Here is a 23979-nt window from a genome sequence, read left to right on the forward strand (position 1 = left end):
GAACAGCTCCTACAGAACACCTACTGAAGGCTGGCAGAAGACCTCAGACCTCCCAAAAGGCAAGAAACTCCCCACGTACCTGGGTAGGGCAAAAGAAAAAAAAAAAAAACAGAAGACAAAAGAATAGGGACGGCACCTGCACCAGTGGGAGGGAGCTGTGAAGGAGTAAAAGTTTCCACACACTAGGAAGCCCCTTCGCGGGCGGAGACTGCGGGAGGCGGAGGGGGGAGCTTCGAAGCCGCGGAGGAGAGCGCAGCAACAAGGGTGCGGAGGGCAAAGCGCAGATTCCCGCACAGAGGATCGGTGCCGACCGGCACTCACCAGCCCGTGAGGCTTGTCTGCTCACCCGCCGGGGCGGGCGGGGCTGCGAGCTGAGGCGCTGAGGCTCGGTTTCGGTTTCGGTTTCGGTTTCGGACGGAGCGCAGGGAGAGGACTGGGGTTGGCGGCGTGAACATAGCCTGAAGGGGGTTAGTGCACTACGGGTAGCCGGGAGGGAGTGCGGGGAAAAGTCTGCACCTGCCGAAGAGGCAGGAGACTTTTTCTTACCTCTTTGTTTCCTGGTGCGCAAGGAGAAGGGATTACGAGCGCTGCTTAAAGGAGCTCCAGAGACGGGCGCGAGCCGCGGCTAAAAGCGCGGACCCCAGAGACGGGTGGGAGACGCTAAGGCTGCTGCTGCCACCACCAACGGGCCTGTGTGCAAGCACAGGTCACTCTCCACACCCCTCTTCCGCGGAGCCTGTGCAGCCCGCCACTGCCAGGGTCCCGGGATCCAGGGACAACTTCCCCGGGAGAACGCACGGCGCGCCTCAGGCTGGTGCAAAGTCACGCCGTCCTCTGCCGCGGCAGCCCCGCCCCGCACGCCATGCCCCTCCCTCCCCGCCGGCCTGAGTGCGCCAGAGCCCCCGAATCAGCGGCTCCTTTAACCCCGTCCTGTCTGAGCAAAAAACAGACGCCCTCCAGCGACCTACACGCAGAGGCAGGGCCAAATCCAAAGCTGAGCCCCTGGGAGCCGTGAGAACAAAGAAGAGAAAGGGAAATCTCTCCCAGCAGCCTCAGGAGCAGCGGATTAAAGCTCCACAATCAACTTGATGTACCTGCATCTGTGGAATACATGAATAGACGACGAACCATCCCAAATTAAGGAAGTGGACTTTAGGAGCAAGATCTATGATTTTTTTCCCTATTCCTCTTTTTGTGAATGTGTATGTGTATGCTTCTGTGTGAGATCTTGTCTGTATAGTCTTGCTTCCACCATTTGTCCTAGGGTTCAATCTGTCCATGGTTTTTTTAAAAAATTTTTTTTCGTAATAATCAATTTTAATAACGTTATTATACTTTACCTTCGTTCTTTCTTTCTTTCTTTCCTTCCTTCCTTCCCTCCTTTAGACAACGAATCATCCGAAATTGAGGAGGTGGTCTCTGACAGCAAGATTTATGATTTTTTCCCCCTTTACCTCTTTTAGTGAGGGTGTATGTGTATGCTTCTGTGTAAGAGTTTGCCTGTATAGCTTTGCTTCCAACATTTGTCCTAAGTTTCTATCCGTCCCTTCTTTTTTTCTAAATAAGAATTTTTTAATTCAATAACTTTATTATACTTTATTTTATTTTTTACTTATCTTCTTTCTTTCTGTCTTTTTTCCTTCTTTCCCTCCTTCCTTCCTTCCTCCCTCCCTCCCTTTCTTTCATTCTTGCCTTCTTTCCTTCTTTGCTTCTTTCTTTCTTTCTTCCTTCCTTCCTTCCTTACTTCCTTCCCTCCTTTCTTCCTTCCCTCCTTTCCTTCTTTCTTTCCTCATACTTCTACTAATTCCCTCTACTTTTTCTCCCTTTTATTCTGAGCCGTGTGGGTGAAAGGCTCTTGGTGCTCCAGCCAGGAGTCAGGGCTCTGCCTCTGAGGTAGGAGAGCCAACTTCAGGACACTGGTCAACAAGAGACCTCCCAGCTCCACATAATATCAAACGGCGAAAATCTCCCAGAGACCTCCATCTCAACACCAGCACCCAGCTTCACTCAACGACCAGCAAGCCACAGTGCTGGACAACCTATGCCAAACAACTAGCAAAACAGGAACACAACCCCACCCATTAGCAGAGAGGCTGCCTAAAGTCATAATAAGGCCACAGACACCCCAAAACACACCACCAGACGTGAACCTGCCCACTAGAGAGACAAGATCCAGCCGAATCCACCACAACACAGGCACTAGTCCCCTCCACCAGGAAGCCTACACAACCCACTGAACCAACCTTAGCCACTGGAGACAGACATCAAAAACAGCGGGAACTACGAACCTGCAGTCTGCAAAAAGGAGACCCCAAACACAGTAAGACAGAAAAACACACAGCAGATAAAGGAGCAAGATAAAACTGCACCAGACCTAACAAATGAAGAGGAAATAGCCAGTCTACCTGAAAAAGAAGTCAGAATAATGATAGTAAGGATGATCCGAAATCTTGGAAATAGAATGGACAAAATGCAAGAAACAGTTAACAAGGACCTAGAAGAACTAAAGATGAAACAAGCAACGATGAACAACACAATAAATGAAATTAAAAGTACTCTAGATGGGATCAATAGCAGAATAACTGAGGCAGAAGAACGGATAAGTGACCTGGAAGATAAAATAGTGGAAATAACTACTGCAGAGCAGAATAAAGAAAAAAGAATGAAAAGAACTGAGGACAGTCTCAGGGACCTCTGGGACAACATTAAACGCACCAACATTCAAATTATAGGGGTTCCAGAAGAAGAAGAGAAAAAGAAAGGGACTGAGAAAATATTTGAAGAGATTATAGTTGAAAACTTCCCTAATATGGGAAAGGAAATAGTTAATCAAGTCCAGGAAGCACAGAGAGTCCCATACAGGATAAATACAAGGAGAAATAAGCCAAGACACATATTAATCAAACTGTCAAAAATTAAATACAAAGAAAGCATATTAAAAGCAGCAAGGGAAAAACAACAAATAACACATAAGGGAATCCCCATAAGGTTAACAGCTGATCTCTCAGCAGAAACCCTACAAGCCAGAAGGGAGTGGCAGGACATACTGAAAGTGATGAAGGAGAAAAACCTGCAGCCAAGACTACTCTACCCAGCAAGGATCTCATTCAGATTTGATGGAGAAATTAAAACCTTTACAGACAAGCAAAAGCTGAGAGAGTTCAGCACCACCAAACCAGCTTTACAACAAATGCTAAAGGATCTTCTCTAGGCAAGAAACACAAGAGAAGGAAAAGACCTATAATAACGAACCCAAAACAATTTAGAAAATGGGAATAGGAACATACATATCGATAATTACCTTAAATGTAAATGGACTAAATGCTCCCACCAAAAGACATAGATTAGCTGAATGGATACAAAAACAAGACCCTTATATATGCTGTCTACAAGAGACCCACTTCAGACCTAGAGACACATACAGACTGAAAGTAAGGGGATGGAAAAAGATATTCCATGCAAATGGAAACCAAAAGAAACCTGGACATATCAGACAAAATAGACTTTAAAATACGGACTATTAAAAGAGACAAAGAAGGACACTACATCATGATCAAGGGATCGATCCAAGAAGAAGATATAACAATTGTAAATATTTATGCACCTAATATAGGAGCACCTCAATACATAAGGCAAATACTAACAGCCTAAAAGGGGAAATCGACAGTAACACATTCATAGTAGGGGACTTTAACACCCCACTTTCACCAATGGACAGATCATCCAAAATGAAAATAAATAAGGAAACACAAGCTTTAAATGATACATTAAACAAGATGGACTTAATTGATATTTATAGGACACTCCATCCAAAAACAACAGAATACACATTCTTCTCAAGTGCTCATGGAACATTCTCCAGGAAAGATCATATCTTGGGTCACAAATCTAGCCTTGGTAAATTTAAGAAAATTGAAATTGTATCAAGTATCTTTTCTGACCACAACGCCATGAGACTAGATATCAATTACAGGAAAAGATCTGTAAAAAATACAAACACATGGAGGCTAAACAATACACTACTTAATAACCAAGAGATCACTGAAGAAATCAAAGAGGAAATCAAAAAATACCTAGAAACAAATGACAATGGAGACACGATGACCCAAAACCTATGGGATGCAGCAAAAGCAGTTCTAAGGGGGAAGTTTATAGCAATACAAGCCCACCTTAAGAAGCAGGAAACATCTCGAATAAACAACCTAACCTTGCACCTCAAGCAATTAGAGAAAGAAGAACCAAAAAACCCCAAAGCTAGCAGAAGGAAAGAAATCATAAAAATCAGATCAGAAATAAATGAAAAAGAAATGAAGGATACAATAGCAAAGATCAATAAAACTAAAAGCTGGTTCTTTGAGAAGATAAACAAAATAGATAAACCACTAGCCAGACTCATCAAGAAAAAAAGGGAGAAGACTCAAATCAATAGAATTAGAAATGAAAAAGGAGAGGTAACAACTGACACTGCAGAAATAAAAGAGATCATGAGAGATTACTACAAGCAACTCTATGCCAATAAAATGGACAACCTGGAAGAAATGGACAAATTCTTAGAAATGCACAACCTGCCAAGACTGAATCAGGAAGAAATAGAAAATATGAACAGACCAATCACAAGCACTGAAATTGGAACTGTGATTAAAAATCTTCCAACAAACAAAAGCCCAGGACCAGATGGCTTCACAGGCGAATTCTATCAAACATTTAGAGAAGAGCTAACACCTATCCTTCTCAAACTCTTCCAAAATATAGCAGAGCGAGGAACACTCCCAAATTCCTTCTATGAGGCCACCATCACCTTGATACCAAAACCAGACAAGGATGTCACAAAGAAAGAAAACTACAGACCAATATCACTGATGAACATAGATGCAAAAATCCTCAACAAAATACTAGCAAACAGAATCCAACAGCACATTTAAAGGATCATACACCATGATCAAATGGGGTTTATTCCAGGAATGCAAGGATTCTTCAATATACGCAAATCTATCCATGTGATAAACCATATTAACGAATTGAAGGAGAAAAACCATATGATCATCTCAATAGATGCAGAGAAAGCTTTTGACAAAATTCAACACCCATTTATGATAAAAACCCTGCAGAAAGTAGGCATAGAGGGAACTTTCCTCAACATAATAAAGGCCATATATGACAAGCCCACAGCAAACATCATTCTCAATGGTGAAAAACTGAAAGCATTTCCACTAAGATCAGGAACAAGACAAGGTTGCCCACTCTCACCACTCTTATTCAGCATAGTTTTGGAAGTGTTAGCCACAGCAATCAGAGAAGAAAAGGAAATAAAAGGAATCCAAATCGGAAAAGAAGAAGTAAAGCTGTCAGTGTTTGCAGATGACATGATCCTATACATAGAGAATCCTAAAGATGCTACCAGAAAACTACTAGAGCTAATCAATGAATTTGGTAAAGTGGCAGGATACAAAATTAATGCACAGAAATCTCTGGCATTCCTATATACTAATGATGAAAAATCTGAAAGTGAAATCAAGAAAACACTCCCATTTACCATTGCAACAAAAAGAATAAAATATCTAGGAATAAACCTACCGAAGGAGACAAAAGATCTGTATGCAGAAAATTATAAGACACTGATGAAAGAAATTAAAGATGATACAAATAGATGGAGAGATATACCATGTTCTTGGATTGGAAGAATCAACATTGTGAAAATGACTCTACTACCCAAAGCAATCTATAGATTCAATGCAATCCCTATCAAACTACCACTGGCATTTTTCACAGAACTAGAACAAAAATTTTTGCAATTTGTATGGAAACACAAAAGACCCCGAATAGCCAAAGCAATCTTGAGAACGAAAAAAGGAACTGGAGGAGTCAGGCTCCCTGACTTCAGACTATACTACAAAGCTACAGTTATCAAGACGGTATGGTACTGGCACAAAAACAGAAAGATAGATCAATGGAACAGGATAGAAAGCCCAGAGATAAACCCACGCACATATGGACACCTTATCTTTGATAAAGGTGGCAGGAATGTACAGTGGAGAAAGGACAGCGTCTTCAATAAGTGGTGCTGGGAAAACTGGACAGGTACATGTAAAAGTATGAGATTAGATCACTCCCTAACACCATACACAAAAATAAGCTCAAAATGGATTAAAGACCTAAATGTAAGGCCAGAAACTATCAAACTCTTAGAGGAAAACATAGGCAGAACACTCTATGACATAAATCACAGCAAGATCCTTTCTGACCCACCTCCTAGAGTAATGGAAATAAAAACAAAAATAAACAAATGGGACCTAATGAAACTTCAAAGCTTTTGCACAGCAAAGGAAACCATAAACAAGACCAAAAGACAACCCTCAGAATGGGAGAAAATATTTGCAAATGAAGCAACCGACAAAGGATTAATCTCCAAAATTTACAAGCAGCTCATGCAGCTCAATATCAAAAAAACAAACAACCCAATCCAAAAATGGGCAGAAGACCTAAATAGACATTTCTCCAAAGAAGATATACAGACTGCTAACAAACACATGATAGAATGCTCAACATCATTAATCATTAGAGAAATGCAAATCAAAACTACAATGAGATATCATCTCACACCAGTCAGAATGGCCATCATCAAAAAATCTAGAAACAATAAATGCTGGAGAGGGTGTGGAGAAAAGGGAACACTCTTGCACTGCTGGTGGGAATGTGAATTGGTTCAGCCACTATGGAGAACAGTATGGAGGTTCCTTAAAAAACTACAAATAGAACTACCATATGACCCAGCAATCCCACTACTGGACAGATACCCTGAGAAAACCAAAATTCAAAAAGAGTCATGTACCAAAATGTTCATTGCAGCTCTATTTACAATAGCCCGGAGATGGAAACAACCTAAGTGCCCATCATCGGATGAATGGATAAAGAAGATGTGGCCCATATATACAATGGAATATTACTCAGCCATAAAAAGAAACAAAATTGAGCTATTTGTAATGAGGTGGATAGACCTAGAGTCTGTCATACAGAGTGAAGTAAGTCGGAAAGAAAAAGACAAATACCGTATGCTAACACATATATATGGAATTTAAGAAAAAAAAATGTCATGAAGAACCTAGGGGTAAGGCAGGAATAAAGATGCAGACCTCCTAGAGAACGGACTTGAGGTTATGGGGAGGGGGAAGGGTGAGCTGTGACAGGGTGAGAGAGAGTCATGGACATATACACACTAACAAACGTAGTAAGGTAGATAGGTAGTGGGAAGCAGCCACATGGCACAGGGATATTGGCTCAGTGCTTTGTGACAGCCTGGAGGGGTGGGATAGGGAGGGTGGGAGGGAGAGAGACGCAAGAGGGAAGACATATGGGAACATATGTTTATGTATGACTGATTCACTTTGTTATAAGGCAGAAACTAACACACCATTGTAAAGCAATTATACCCCAATAAAGATGTTAAAAAAAAAAAAAGATACATGCACCCCAATGTACACAGCAGCACTACTGACAATAGTCAAGACATGGAAACAACCTAAATGCCCATCAACAGATGAGTGGATAAAGAAGATGTGGTACATAGATACAGTGGAATATTACTCAGACATAAAAAAGAATGAAATCTTGCCGTTTTCAGCAACATGGATGAACCTAGAGATTATCATACTAAGTGAAGTCAGAGAAAGACAAATATATGATATCACTTATAGGTGGAGTCTAAAAAATAATACAAATGAACTTATTTATAAAACAAAAATAGACTCACAGATAGAAAACAAACTTATGGTTCCCAAAGGGGAAAGGAGGGGGTGGGATAAATTAGGAGTTTGGGATGAACAGATACATACTACTGTATATAAAATAGGTAAACAACAAAGACCTACTGTATAGCACAGGGAACTATGTTCAATATCTTGTAATAACCTACAATGGAAGAGAATATGAAAAAGAATATGTATATACAGATGCACACGCATACACACATAACTGAATCACTTTGCTGCACACCTGAAACTAACACAACCTTGTAAATCAACTGTACTTCAATTTTTTAAAAAAGAAGAATATTAGGCTGCTGCAGCTCTAGCATCAACAGGCAAATCTCCAAATACTTGAAAAAAGCTTAAGGAATTTGTGGTACCCTGATGACATATAAACACAATCACAATGGATGTAGAGTGTACGAAAAAAATACGAAAACAGATACCCTGCTATTTCCTCCAGTTGGCTGTGTGTCAAAGAGACGGATATTAGGCTAAAACCCATATCTACCGTTTACCGCTCTCTGTTCCTTACCTACATCTTTATTATACACCTACAGCAGGCAGCTCGGAGAAGCTCTGACCTTGGAAAAGAGACATCACAGAAACTACATACATCCACACCAAAAACCCAACCACAAATAGATTCTGAATTTCCTTTTGAAAGTCATTGCATATTTTCCCTGAATCCCCTTGACATTATATTTACACTTATAATTAACATGTTATAATGTGCAATTAATTGGAGAAGATGGGAAAATGGTTTCCCCAAATCCAATATATTAAATTGAGCATTTCTATCTAGTTAGTGCAGGAAGAAATGTTACTTATAACAACCGGCATCGTATCAAATAATGGATTCTGCAACATCTCCAAGTAGGAGAAAAAAGTTCTTTAGGGAGAAAGTAGAAATTTAAAAGTGTGATGGAATAACCTCCATGATTACATTTCCAGGAGAAAACATTTCACTTTCTTTAGGTTGACAGAAGCAAGACGCATTTCTGGAAGTAATGAATCTCTCCTCCATCTGCCAGATGCTTGCCTAAACAGGGTTAATTTTCTTTCTTACCTGACAGTTACATGGCTGCATAATTAGGCAGAGAGATGCTCCCAAAGGATCAGAGACACTGCAGAGGGGGATTAGGGAGATATTACCAAGTCCCTGGCTCTGGAATGCCATGCCGGCCAGCTTGGCTGCACTCTTTTGCCTTCACCCTGATTTCCACAATCCTCTTCTTGTCTTTTTCCAGCCCACCATTCCTGTTTTAGTCTTTATTTTGCAAGCTCAGGGTTATTCCTTATTACCTTGGTCATGAGCCCCTGGCTACCTACTTAAGCATCTCTAAGATGGCTGTAAGAGACCCTTTGTACAGGACACGTTTTTATTCCATAATATTCCACACTATCAACCTCATTCCTCAGCCTCAGCTATCCCTAGTTTCCCTTTCTTCTATTGAGGCAGATTTAATCTCCATAAACTCCTGACAACTCCAGCTATGACACCATGTTGCTCAGGTGACTTATAAGGCAGAAACTCCCTGGAACAGGAGCTATTAATAAAGTTGTGACTAAGCTGCCACCTTTCAGGGGCGTTCTAGAAAACTTCTAATAGTGGGAAGTACTTCGTAATACACGTGTCCTGAGATGGCCTACTTCTCACGCTTCAGTCCTAATTGTCTGTTATGAATCCATGGCTTTACCTAAATCCTACTTCTTCATTGCCACACTTAGAAAGCATCATATCCACATCATTTCATGGTCGAGACGAAGAGTCTGACTCTTTGAGCTGAGAAAGGAATTAAGAATTTGGGAGACAGAGGGTATTCCCCTCTGAGAACACCATATCAAGAAGCTGGCTCAAAGACTATACCCCAGATTTCCAGGACCCCACCGCTTCCACACCCGACAGACCACCGTCATCTCCAAGGTTACAGCCCAAAGTTCTTCAGGAGGCAACATCACTGACCAGTGGACATGTCCAGCTTCAAGCAAGCAGCCTCTCTTGGCTGGGCCTCAGAGACCTTTTGTGGATCGGAGGGCAAAGGAGGAAGATAAGTCCTCCTCTAGCTCCCGTTGCTTTGATCGTAAGACAGTCTGTGACTAGTCTGGCTGGGATGTTCAAGCCCCAAACATATCTGAGTGTTTTTCCTAAAGGTGCATCTCTGGAAGGCTCTTAGCATTATTACAATTCGAGGAGTTAGTTGGGTCATCAATTTCTGAAACTGTTTTGGTGCCTCAAGCCTCTCTTGATTCGCATTGCCCTTCTTTAGCCCATCCTTTCCATGCACACGGGAACGTCAGCTCATTCTTACCTGCTTCCGGGTACCGATGCACAAACCTTCAGGCAGACACAGTACTCGCCACCCTGGCAAGGCATCCGTTCTTTCCACACAGCCTTCCTATGTGCCCCCTCCAAAAGGCACTGTCTGGGTGCTGCATTAGAGAACAACATGCATAAGTCTTGTTTTCTGATTTTTAGGACCTCATGGTGCAGGAGGAGAGGCAAGTCACTGAGGAGAGACCCGCTAACACTATCAGTCCTAAATGCCGTGGAAGAGTTAACCACCTGGTCACTCTGACATGAAACCAAGAACTACTTGTCCAGATTGTGAAACACAAGACGGAATTATTTTTAATTTTCAAATGAGACGGTTAGCCCCACTTTACTCTCCAGCTTCATTTCATGTGGTGGCTTATTCCCATCAAGCAATGCTCATTTTTCTTACTCTGTTCCCTAGAAAACACCTGGAGCCCTCTCTCCCATCAATCAAGTAAAGTCTAGCCTCCTTTGGAATCTAGTTCAATATATTCTATAAATAACTTCTATAAATTTAGTCCTCATTACTTCAGCACATACCATTTTCCCCTCCCTTTAATTTATACAGCACTGAGTAAATGTAGTATAACATTAAATTACAAAGGTTGCTTACAGCAAGGATATAAAATTTGGGGCTTCCCTGGTGGCGCAGTGGTTGAGGGTCCGCCTGCCGATGCAGGGGACACGGGTTCGTGCCCCGGTCCGGGAAGATCCCGCATGCCGCGGAGCGGCTGGGCCCGTGAGCCATGGCCGCCGAGCCTGCGCGTCCGGAGCCTGTGCTCTGCAACGGGAGGGGCCACGGCAGTGAGAGGCCTGCGTACCAGAAAAAAAAAAAAAAAAGAAAAAAAGAATATAAAATTTGGATCAAAGGTCCCAGGATATGGTCCCTACTGATTGTTAAGCTAAATTGTTTAATATCTGAACTCTAGTTTTCCCATCTTTAAAATGCTGATGGCTTTAGCCCCTTCAAAGGAGCATTTAATTTATTTACCCAATTATTTTTGAATCTTACTTTCTCTCCAGTCAGCATCCTAGATCCCGAACTTGCAGTCTCTTCCTTCAATGAACTCACGTAAACAACAATGAAAATATGGTGTGAAAGACTTCCAGACTCAGATCAAATATGTAGAGAGCTTGGAAGTCGTCACTTTTGTCCTTATAACCAGAAAGAGCTGGGCATACTGAAAAATCAAAGGTTTTTACTGGCCCCATTAGAGAACTGAAGTGGCAGAGAAAACGCCCCCTCCTCCAAATCGGGGGCTACAAAGAGTCACAGCTGAGATCGTTACCTGCAGCCATAAACTGGCAGAACACCTAAGTGACAATTCTGATGGATTGCTGGAGGCTGAGCGTTACTGGCATAAGCGTAAGAAACTCCTTTGGGCTGAAGCTTGGAGGGAGGTGCAGCCACACTTCCATGGGCTTCTCCTCCAGAAACTTCACCAGGTTCTCACAGAGAAGATTTGAGAAAGTTCCCCTCACAGCTCTGACGGGGGGAGAGGAGTAAACATTGCAAAATATGCCCAGACTGGTTTCACAACAAAAGCCTACTCTAGGGGAAAAAATTTTGTCAGAAATTTATCCCAGCAGGTGGAAGAGAATTCTTCCCACTCCAACCCCCTCCAGCCTTCTTTCTCACCTAATAGAGAAAAATAAATAAACATAATTGGAATGCTGGAAGAGGAGAAAAGGGAACAGGAGAAATATTTAAAGTAATATGGCAGAGAAATTTCCAAAATTAATGGCAGACACCAAACCACAGTTCCTGGAAACACACAAAACAAGACAAATACATTCAACCTGGTAATATGATGACTCCAATACAGGTGACAAGCTTTATATATATATATATATATATATATATATATATATATATATATATATATATATACACACACATATATATATATATATATAATGCAATACCTAAAGCAACCAGTAAAAACCTATATAAATTGTTACACTCAAAAGCATCATAGATATATCAAAATGAAATCCAAAAAAAAAAAAATTCAATAAACCCATTGGAAGGCAGGAAAACGAAAACAGAGAAATGAAAAACAAAGAGAACAAATGAAAAACAAAAATAAAAGGGCAAGTTTATGCCCTAACATATCAATAATGACTCAAATGTAAATGCTCTAAATATAACAGTTTAAAGAAAGAAGTTGGCAGTGTGGATTAAAAAAACATTACCCAACTATATGTTGTCTGCAATAAAAAACTCACTTCAAATATAAACATGCAGGCAAGTTGAAAGTACAAGAATGAAAAAAGATGTACTATGCAATCATTAATCAAAAGAAATCAGGAGTCTCTATATTAATATCAGATATTAGTATACTTGAGACAAAACAAAATTAATAGAAAGAGACATTATACAACAGTAAATGGGTCAATCTACCAAGAAGACATATCAATCCTAATTGTGTATGCACCAAACAACCGAGCTGCAAAATATGTGAAGCAAAAACTGATAGAACTAAAGGAGAAACAGATAAATCTCTAATTATAGTTGAAGACTGCAACACCCATCTCTCAACAATTGACATAACTGGACTGAAACTCAGGAAGGATACAGAAGAACTCAACAACACCATCAAGCAACAAGATCCAATCAACATTTACATAATACTCCATCCAATAACAGTAGAATACATATTCTTTTCAAGTGTCCATGAAAAAAATGTACTAAAATAGACCTTATCCGGGATTTCCCTGGTGGTCCAGTGGTTAAGAATCCACCTTCCCATGAGGAGACGTGAGTTTGATCCCTGATTGAGGAACTAGGATCCCACATGCCATGTGGCAACTAAGCCCCCGTGCCACAACTAATGAGACTGCGCACCACAACTAGAGAAGCCCACACGCCACACCAAAGAGTGCATGCACTGCAACTAAAGATCCCATGTACCGCACTAAGACCTGATGCAGCCAAATAATAAAACTAAAAAAAAAAAAATAGACCTTGTCCTGAGCTGTAAAACAAACCTCACAAAATTAGAGGAAGTGAAGTCATAGACTGTGTTCTCTGACCACAATGAAATCAAACTAGAAAAAAATATCAGATAAAAGGAAAATCTCCAAATACTCGGAAGCTAAATGGCACCCGTCTAAATAATCCTTGGGTGAAAAGGAAGTCTCAAGGAAATTATTTTAAAATACACGGAACTGAAAGAAAATGAAAATGGAACAAATCAAAATTCGTGGGGCACAGCTAAAGTAGTAGTAGAGGGGACATTAATGGCACGAACGTCTGTATCAGAAAAGAGGAAAAGTCTCAAATCAATAATATAACCTCCCACTTCAAAAAGCTAGAAGAAGAAGAGCAAAATAAACCCAAAGGAAGGATAGAATGACTCTAAGAACAGAAATCAAGGCAATTCAAAACAGGAAAACGATAGAGAAAATAAATGAAACAAAAAACAAGGACGTGGAGCTGTTTCGGTTCCATTTACAATCTCTCTCCTGACGGTAACCACCAGACTCCAATTACTCGCAAAACACCAAGTGCCAGAAACTCTTGTTTCTGACCATGGACCTTGCCTTAGCCAAGTTGAAGGAAATTACGCACACGAACCTGTCTGAACTATCACTCACCTGCTACACCTACTTTTAACAAACATTCAGACTTCAGGACAACAAGAGATGACTGAGGAGTCTCTGAGGCAGAGAGCTAGCTGGCAGGTGCAGGCAGCGGAAGGATGAGAGGGAAGCTTCTTAAGACAAGCCTCCATCCTGCCCATCCAAATACGGCTAACGACCCATAAGATAAACAAACAAGTGTCCTGAACATTGCTTCCAGAAAGAGAGGGTCTTGGCTAAAGCCAGGGGCTCCCCAGCATGTAAAATTGTGATGTCCAGGCCTGGGTCAGACAATGGTGTCCAGCAAGTAACATGACAGGAGGGAACTATGACAAGTGTTTTCTCTGTATAACACTTGGAGTTTAATCTTTGCTCAGCCTACTGAGACATCACCACGGTACCACGTCAAGATGCAATAATTCCAGTCTGGCTACCACTGATACTAGAACATAATCCCCTGATGTTTTCATAACCTACCACAAATCTTTTTGACCATAGGATGCCTACCTGTCACGGAGAGTCAGCAAGACTCCTCTGGTGAAGCTAAGTGGGAAGTAAATGAGGGGTGTTGATTCAGGCCACATTTGGCATGCTTTCTGAGTTTTCATCACTGGAGTCTATAGTCTCTGAAGGTGCCAGGGCCAAAAGAAGTCTTAATCACAGCAAGAGAACGGTACTGTTTGACGACTTTTTATTCTATGTCTTATATCGTATGGATGCTTTGTTTTCCTTCAGCACCCGTCACACGCCTTCCTCTTTCACTGGACTTGTGTATCGCAGTCTTTGTTCTCCCTCTTTCCCGGTGTCATGGGCTGAGTTGTGTCCGCCCCCTCCAAATTCCTATGTTGACGTTTTAACCCCCAGCGCCTCAGAACACGACTGTATTTGGAAATAGGGCCTTGAAAGAGGTGTTTAAGGCAAAATGATGTCCTTAGAGTGGTTGATAATCAAGTCTGACTGGTGTCCTTATAAGAAGAGGAAATTTGGACACACAGAAAGAGAGCCAGGAGTGCTGTGTAAAGAGGGACGGCTCTGTGAGGACCTGGTGAAGAGACGGCCATCTGCAAGCCAAGGAGGCCTCTGGGGGAACCGACCCGGCTGATACCTTCATTGTGGGCTTCCAGTCTCCAGAACCGTGAACAAATAAAGTTCTGGTGTTTAAGTTCTGTGCCATTAGTGATGGCAGCCCCAGCTGACGAATACCCCAGGGTTCATCCCCAGAGAGGACAGGCAGAGACATCCCCTTTGATAAGCTCAGTAAACTTGCCCTGACGCTCTCCCCACAAGTCTGAGCCCTTTCTCCCAAAACCATTTCAAGAGTAAATCCCAATTCCCAGTGGTACTGGGGGACGGGGGGAGCTCACCTCGAGGGCCTCATTAGTTGGGTTTTCCATTAATCCGTTTCCCTCCGACGTAATTCCTTTCCCCTCCCCTGCCCTTGTTCCCATCTCTCTCGACTCTTCTACCCCTTCTCCACTGTACCTCTCACTTAGCATTTCTATTTGTGGCTGAAATTTGTAGTTTGGTTATGATGGGACATTTTCAATTTTCACCAAATGTCTCTAAAATGATTTGAGGATTCTTTTCACACATTGTGCACCTTTAGCCTTCTGTAAGGGTCTTTTCTCACGGACTCGTGAATATTGTTAACTGACTTTGTTCATCGCTTCCAATTACCGTTCTCATGGCCAAAATCAGAGGCACGGGTGACTTGCATCCTCTTCTACCAAAGTCCCAGAGGCTGGCACTCTGCTGAAGTGACAGCCCTGGGCTTCCCTGGTGGCGCAGTGGTTGAGAGCCCGCCTGCCGATGCAGGGGATGCGGGTTCGTGCCCCGGTCTGGGAAGATCCCACATGCTGTTGGGCGGCTGGGCCCGTGAGCCATGGCCGCTGAGCCTGCGCGTCCAGAGCCTGTGCTCTGCAACGGGAAAGGCCACAACAGTGAGAGGCCCGCGTACCGCAAAAAATAATAATAAAATGAAATGACAGCCCTTTCCTCGCCAGGCTAAGGTGGTCCACCACCTGTCCACCCCCTGAGCTGCCACGTGAATTCCCCATCGGAGCCTCCTCTCCCCGGCAAGAAGGACCATGCTACCTTCCCCCCAACATGCATCTCTCTCTCACGCAGCTCCCATGCACGTGTCCCAACGTCAACCCAAAAACATAGTCATGTTCATTCAGAATAAGTCCATTTTCTAGAGTCTAGGCCAAAAAAATGCTATGACTTTGCCCACGTTCACATAGCCCAAGAGTGGCAGACTGTGGGTTAAATCCCAGGTGAAACGTCTTAAAAAGACCCATTAGCTCTCATTGTGTATTCACCTCGCCTTTTCATTAATAGTGCTGATTGACCCCTAAAGAACTATAGGATTTTTCATACTGATTTAAGATAAACACTTACCTTCACTCCAACCTCAAATCAGATGACTCTCTTCACATCATTCCCCTCCATTCTATCACAAAATAGCTGAGGAAGCCAAAAACAGCCGAAGTATCTGGTGGCTTTGATATTTGCCCATAACACAGGAATCTTAGCAGGTGTGAGTCATCTTTGAGAATTATTATGTTTCTTGCTTTGCTTTCTATATCAAGGGGAAAAAAGAACTCTCCTGGCTGAGACTTGCATGGGAAAACAGCCTAGCTCTCTCTTCCCATAACCCTTTGAATAATTAGGACACCGAAGATAAACATATTAACATTCCTTCGGCCCACAAGGCAACAATGAGGAGAAAGAAATGATTTTTTTTGAGATTCTCAAAGAATCTTAACATTGGAAAGAAAACCATTCCTGAAAAGTAACTTTCAAGCTGATACGTAGTCAAACCTTGATTTAATGTTGCCTGTTGAGCTAAGGTCTGTCTTTCCAGATGGAGATATTATATCTCATTTGGAATTTGTGACAAGGGCCGACACCTATATACCTGCTTGTAGCGTGGAACGGTGGAGATGACAGAGCATGGGGGCAGTTGGAGCACGGACTCTGGGGTAGATCTGCTGTGCTCTCAGGGCACACAGCCTTTTACAAACTCTGACTTGCAAGTCAGTAGCCTTTCTAGGGCTCCTCCTCGGTGGCATGGGGATGATAATAGCACTGATTGACTAGTGCTAATACTTGCTAACATTGGACCTGGTGCAAATTTTAGTGCTGACTGTATCTGCTTAATAGAATAATTAAGAATGTGCATCCCTGCCACGTGTGGGACAAAAGCAGAAGTGAGATTCAGGAGAGCCAGCTTCCAGACCCAGGTCTTCTGCAGGAAATGGAGTAGCTTTGCACCAGTCACTGTATCATTGGGGGCCTCGCTTTTCCCATGCGTAAAATGAAGAACTTGAACTGGAAAATCTTGACTATTTCTTGTTCCTCATCCAAAGAGGCAACACCAATGACTTTTATGGATGGTGTCCCGCGAATCTTTAAATGGCCTGTCTAAAAGGTTGCTGGAAGCTGAACAGCCCACAGACGTTGTAACCTAGTAATATTTGGACCCGGAGCTGAAGACTAATCAAACACAGTGGACACAGAGAAGAAAAGACACTAAGTTGTGATGTAGTTACTTATTTTTCATGCCTCTTGGAGAAATTCCACACATAAAGAAGTCGCTGGGACAGAGGCAGCTTCGGTTGCCATATTGATACAGAGTGTCTGCCGTGAGTCAAGGGCAGGCCTCTGTGGAGCTGGAGGGATTGGGTGTCCGGTAGTAACTTCTGCTTCAGGGAGAATGAGAGTGTTCTGTGCCAGCCTTCACCCCAAGTGTTCAAGTCTAAGCCCGTAGCTCATTTAAACATACCAGAAGCTTCTAGTGCGCAGGGGACCCATCACGTCATTCAGAGGAAATAGAGGGGTGGGGGCGGTTTCCCTCAGCACCACGAGTCAGGGAGCTCACTAGGTTTGACCGTCAGGACGATGAGTTACCATCCAATGTTCCGTGGTAACCACTGTCCAACAGAAGATGTGTAAACACAGCTTAAAGATTTTTTTTTTTAATTTACTTTTGGCTGCGTTGGGTCTTCGTTGCTGTGCATGGGCTTTCTCTAGTTGCGGCAAGCAGGGCTTCTCTTGTTGTGGAGCATGGGCTCTAGGTGCGCGGGCTTCAGTAGTTGTGGCTCGAGGGCTCTGGAGCGCAGGCTCAGTAGTTGTGGCACGTGGGCTTAGTTGCTCTGCGGCATGTGGGATCTTCCTGGACCAGGGCTCAAACCCATGTCCCCTGCATTGGCAGGTGGATTCTTAACCACTGCGCCACCAGGGGAATCCCAAACACAGCTTAAAGATTTTTGTTTCAGCATGCTCTGAGTGATGGCTAAGGAAAAACATTAAAATTTTTGCTTTGAAAGGGTGTCAAATTATTAGCCCATTGGGGACGCGCACGTAACCAATCCAGTCCTTACCTGTTTCACTGGTTATATAGGTTACTTGGGTCGTTTTGTTGTAAATCTCAAGTTTTCAAACAACTTGAAGCCTCAAGTCCAAGCTTAATTAAACCTATTGAAGAGCAAAGGAAAACAAGCTTTAAAGATCGCCTGTTTGGCTCATAAAATCTCAGCACCACAAACGAGGAAACGTTCAACTATTCCTAGGATGCCATAAAATTTTATGGCTCAATCCTAGGATTCCTCTTAAGTCTCCCCAAGGCCCGGCTAAGGGCCTCCCTAAGGTCCTCCCTAAGGACCTCCTCTCCTCCCCCACCCTTGCACTTGATCTTTTTTATGTGCTTGTAAGGTGAGTTTGCTTTTCAATTTACTCTCATTCCCTTTGCTCCAGTGCTTTCGGGGAAGGGAGGTGGGGAGGGGAGGAAAGATGCTTGCAGAACTGGCCGTTGTTTGCCATGTTTGCGTGGCTTTCCCTTGTCTCCAAAGAAATAGAAAACATCGTGACTCCCTAAGTCCAACCCGAGATGATGGAGGAACTGACACATGCCTGGCGGACTTGCACCGAGTGGCTCCCAACGAGGGAGCATCGTTGCCCCTGGGAGAAGCAATAGTCTGAGACACACTCCACGCTCCAGCTGCCAAGTTGGGAGTTTTCTTCCCCCGCCACCACCACGCACCCTGCCCACCTGCCTCTCCTCAAAGCCTTGGATCAAGTTCAACGTCCAAGCAGAGAGAACGAGTCCAACTGGCTGAAAACTTGGCCTGACCTCAGGCCTTGGTTCCAACGACTGGCCTTCTGCTTTGTCCTTAAGTGAAAATAGCAGCTAACATCTGTGTCTGTCACTGGTTAAACCTTAACTTGTGTTATGTCACCCTCCCAACGACCCTGTGGTGTGGCTGGTTCACGATCCCAGTTTGCAGAAGAGGTCATGGAGGCACAGAGAGGTTACACCCTGTGCCCTAGATCACAGCCGTCGACAGAGGTGGAGCCCGAGCTCAAGGGCAGGAAGCCAGCCCCGGGCTTAACCACTGCGCCATCTTACCAGCTTACCCGGGTCCCACTTCTGGTAACCGGGTCTTGTTACATTCCCATCTCCTAATCTGAGTTCCTTTTTTTTTTAATTGAAGTGTAGTTGATTTACAGTGTTGTGTTAGTTTCAGGTGTACAGCAAAGTGATTCATATATATATATATATATGTATATATATATATATATGAATTCTTTTCCCTTACAGATTATTACAAGATAGTGAATACAGTTCCCTGTGCTACATAGTATGTTCTTGTTGGTTATCTATTTTATATATAGTAGTGTGTATATATTAATCCCAAACTCCTAATTTATCCCCCCTTTCCCCTTTGGTAAACGTAATTTTGTTTTCTGTGTCTGTGAGTCAATTTCTATTTTGTATGTAAGTTCGTTTGTATCATTTTTTTTTTTTAGATTCCACATACAAGTGATATAGGATATTTGTCTTTCTCTGTCTGGTTTACTTCACTTAGTATGGTAATCTCTAGGTCCATCCAAGTTGCTGCAAATGGCATTATTTCATTCTTTTTTATGGCTGAGTAGTATTCCATTGTGTATATATATATCAATACCACACCTTCTTTATCCATTCAGCTGTCGATGGACATTCTTTTCTTAACAATCCCAAGACCTCTTGCCTCTCTGAGGTCAACTCCTCCCATTGTTTCCCTCCTGGGGAAGAAGTCTCTGTCTTTAGTTTCTCCCAGCCATCTCGGCCCCACTGGACCTGATACCAGCTCTTTTCCTGTCTCCAAATGTTGAATGATCCTGGGTCACTAACAGCTGCACCCAGGCATCTTCCAGAACAATCACATCTCCTACTGTTAAATGTTCAGATGCCCATGATCCCCCCCACCACTGCCAAGGTCCCTAGCGATGTGTTCCACTTCCTGACACGCTAAGGAGGATTTCATTAGAAACAGTCCCCATATAAGGAAAGCTTTCCACTTACGATTCCAAAAGTTACCCTCAGGTCTTTCTAAGCACCTACATAGACCCCAAGAGACTCCCCCCACACCCATTCCAGCTAAGCCTGGGCTCAGTGTGGTGGTAGGAAAATTGATTGACTGTATGGGGCCCATGAAGATTCTTCAGGTAGACAAGCCTCTGCCTTCCCTGTGAGCCTGCCATTTGAGACTCCCCATAGTCAACTGAGGAGTGCTGGCTGTCACCAGGTATAAACACCCTGTGGATGTGGCTCATCTCAAATTAAAGTTTAAAGAGAAAAACTAACAGACATTTAGCTTCTCACTGTGTCACCTGCGTGGTGGGAGCTGTGACCTCCCATTAGAGCTGAGCACCTAGTGCCCAGATCTTGGTGTCTCAGTATCATCCTCCACTGTAAGAAGTCAGCGATGCTTGGAGATATGGCGGATTTCAGGTTTGGAGCAGAATCATTGTAACAGAAATAGGAAGTAAGGGATAGGAAACACACAAAAACGACGGGACACATCAAAAGATAACAGTCAGGTTAAAGAGGCTCCCACTGACCAAATTTGGAACAATTTGAACATGAAAATAAATATCATTAATAAGAGATTGTAACACCTTGAGTGAAAAAGGAAGCCATGAGTCTATACTGATACAGTTAATAAATTGAAAATCTGATGGGAAATTAGATATTTTCATAGTTTCAAAGTCTCTCACCACAAAGAACTTATTAATTATAAAGGGAAAAAGAGCAAACTTACATGGAGAAATACCACCTTCATCAAGTGCTTAAAGTGACCATAATTCACAAAAGGACTAATTGGAATTACACAACACCTGATAGGATACCAAGAACGAAACACATGGCATTTCTGTGGTATGATTAGATTCAGGGCGTGCATCTTTAACAGGAATTAGGAAACATTGGATGAAGCCGAATTGAGGGGCATTCTACGGAATAACTGGCCTAAAATTTTCGAAAGAGCCAAGGATGTAAAATCAAGGAAAAAACGAAGAACCTTTCCAGATTAAGGAAAGGTGACAATTTAAGTTATTTGTGATTCTGAATCGGATCCTTTAACTCTAAAGGAAATTATTGGAACACTAAGGAAAATGAGAATGAGGTCTTTGCATCAACTGGTAAGAATGCAGGTATACTACTTCCAAAATGTTCATGGTTGTATTGCAGTTATATAGGAGAATGCCCTTGTTTGTAGGAAATACACATTAAGTATTACATAAAGATGTTGCATCAGTATTCTTTGTGCTGTAATTGCAACTTTTCTGTAAGTTTGAGTTTTTTTCAAAGTGTTTTTTAATTAAAAATTAAGCTTGGGCTTCCCTGGTGGCGCAGGGGTTGAGAGTCCGCCTGCCGATGCAGGGGACGCGGGTTCGTGCCCCGGTCCGGGAGGATCCCACATGCCGCGGAGCGGCTGGGCCCATGAGCCATGGCCACTGAGCCTGCGCGTCCGGAGCCTGTGCTCCGCAATGGGAGAGGCCACAACAGTGAGAGGCCCGCGTACCGCAAAAAAAATAAATTAATTAAGCTTAACCACCACAAAGAATAGGTATAAGATGTATAACTTCCCAACCAGTAGAGAAAAAGTAGAAACTATAAAACAGCTTGATTTGTTTTCAAGAAGATAGTATAGGGATGAGGGTAGGAAAACAAGCAAAAGTCTAGCAAACATAAGGCACAAAGTAAGGGTGTAGATTCAGGCCTATTTGAATGAACATACACAGGAAATGTAATTGGATAAAACCTCCCAGATAAAAGATACATTTTCATTTGGTCTGAAACAAGTGCTGAAAATAATGTAAGAGAAGAAAACGGGACAAATACCAACCAAAGGAAAGTTGATGTTTCATCATTAGTATCAGGCAAAGTTTACTTGATGCAGTGCATATAACTAATGAATTATAAAAGAGACAAATCACCAGGAAACTGTAACAATTTGGAACGGGTATGAACCCCATATAGCTACAAACTGAATAAATTCAGAATTGAGAGAATAACATGGAAATGTGATAAATCTAAAATAATAGTGATGTTTATACCCCTTTCAATGACTAATCAACCAAGAAATTTAAAGTATTAAGGATACAGGACCAGATGGCTTCACAGGCGAATTCTATAAAATATTTAGAAAAGAGCTAACACCAATCCTTCTCAAACTCTTCCAAAAAATTTCAGAGAGAGGAACACTCCCAAATTCATTCTCTGAAGCCACCATCACCCTAATACCAAAACCAGAGAAAGATATCACACAAAAAGAAAATTACAGACCAATATCACTGATGAACATGGATGCAAAAATCTTGAACAGAATACCAGCAAACAGAATCCAACAATATATTAAAAGGATCATACACCATGATCAAGTGGGATTTATCCCAGGGATGCAAGGAGTCATCAATATATGCAAATCAATCAATGTGATACACCACATTAACAAATTAAGGAATGAAAACCATATGATCGTCCCAGTAGATGCAGAATAAAGCTTTTGACAAAATTCAACACCCATTTATGATAAAAACTCTCTAGAAAATGGGCCTACTGAGAACCTACCTCAACATAATAAAGGGCATATATGACAAACCCACAGCAAACATCATACTCAATGGTGAAAAACTGAAAACATTTCCACTAAGATCAGGAACTAGACAAGGATGTCCACTCTCACCACTCTTATTCAACATAGTATTGGAAGTCCAAGCCACGGCAATCAGAGAAGAAAAAGAAATAAAAGGAATAAAAATTGGAAAATAAAAAGTAAAACTGTCACTGTTTGCAGATGACATGATACCACCAGAAAATCCTAAAGGTGCCACCAGAAAACTACTAGAACTAATCAATGCATTTGGTAAGGTTGCAGGATATAAAATTAATGCACAGAAATATCTGGCATTCCTATACACTAACAATGAAAACTCAGAAAGAGAAATTAAGGAAACAATCTCATTTACCATTGCAACAAAAAGAATACAATACCTAGGAATAAACCTACCTAAGGAGGTGAAAGACTTGTACTCAGAAAACTATAAAACACTGATGAAAGAAATCAAAGATGACATAAACAGATGGAGAAATACACCATGTTCTTGGATTGGACGAATTAATATTGTGAAAATGACAATACTACCCAAACCAATCTACAGATTCAATGCAACCCCTATCAAACTACCAATGGCATCCTTCACAGAATTAGAGCAAAAAATTTTACAATTCGTATGGAAACACAAAAGACCCCGAATAGCCAAAGCAATCTTGAGAAAGAAAAACGGAGCTGGAGGAATCAGGCTTCCTGACTTCAAACTATACTACAAAGCTACAGTAATCAAGACAGTATGGTACTGGCACAAAAACAGAAATATAGTTCAATTGTACAGGATAGAAAGCCCAAAGATAAACCCATGCACATATGGTCACCTAATTTATGACAAAGGATACCAGAACATACAATGGAAAAAAGACAGTCTTTTCAATAAGTGGTGCTGGGAAAACTGGACAGCTACATGTAAAAGAATGAGATTAGAACACTACTTAACACTATATACAAAAATAAACTCCAAATGGATTAAAGACCTAAATGTAAGACCACACAGTATAAAACTCTTAGAGGAAAACACTCTTTGACATAAACCACAGCAAGATCTTTTTTTGACCCACTGCCTAGAGTAATGGTAATAAAAACAAAAATAAACAAATGGGACCTAATTAAACTTCAAAGCTTTTGCACAACAAAGGAGGCCACAAACAAGATGAAAAGACAACCCTCAGAATGGGAGAAAATATTTGCAAATGAAACAACAGACAAAGGATTAATCTCCAAAATATACAAACAGCTCATGGAGCTCAATATCAAAAAGATAAACAATTCAATGAAAAAAATGGGTGGAAGACCTAAATAGACATTTCACCAAAGAAGACATACAGATGGCCAAGAGGCACATGAAAAGCTGTTCAGCATCACTAATTATTAGAGAAATGCAAATCAAAACTAC

At 42.0% G+C, this 23979-nt stretch overlaps 1 long non-coding RNA gene across 1 annotated transcript in view; it reads right to left on the reverse strand.

Moving 5' to 3' along the window:
* The window catches only part of LOC117197180 (uncharacterized), a 131112-nt gene that overhangs the window by 12445 nt on the left and 94688 nt on the right, over nucleotides 1-23979 (reverse strand). The window contains exons 9-11 of the long non-coding RNA XR_007479114.1: nucleotides 18030-18123; nucleotides 16045-17941; nucleotides 15322-15561 (exon numbers count right to left, since the gene is read on the reverse strand). This is a non-coding gene — a long non-coding RNA (uncharacterized LOC117197180). The remainder of the gene's footprint in view (nucleotides 1-15321; nucleotides 15562-16044; nucleotides 17942-18029; nucleotides 18124-23979) is intronic.

The sequence above is a fragment of the Orcinus orca genome, chromosome 9 (genome assembly GCF_937001465.1).
Source record: "Orcinus orca chromosome 9, mOrcOrc1.1, whole genome shotgun sequence".
NCBI classification, from domain to species: domain Eukaryota; kingdom Metazoa; phylum Chordata; class Mammalia; order Artiodactyla; family Delphinidae; genus Orcinus; species Orcinus orca.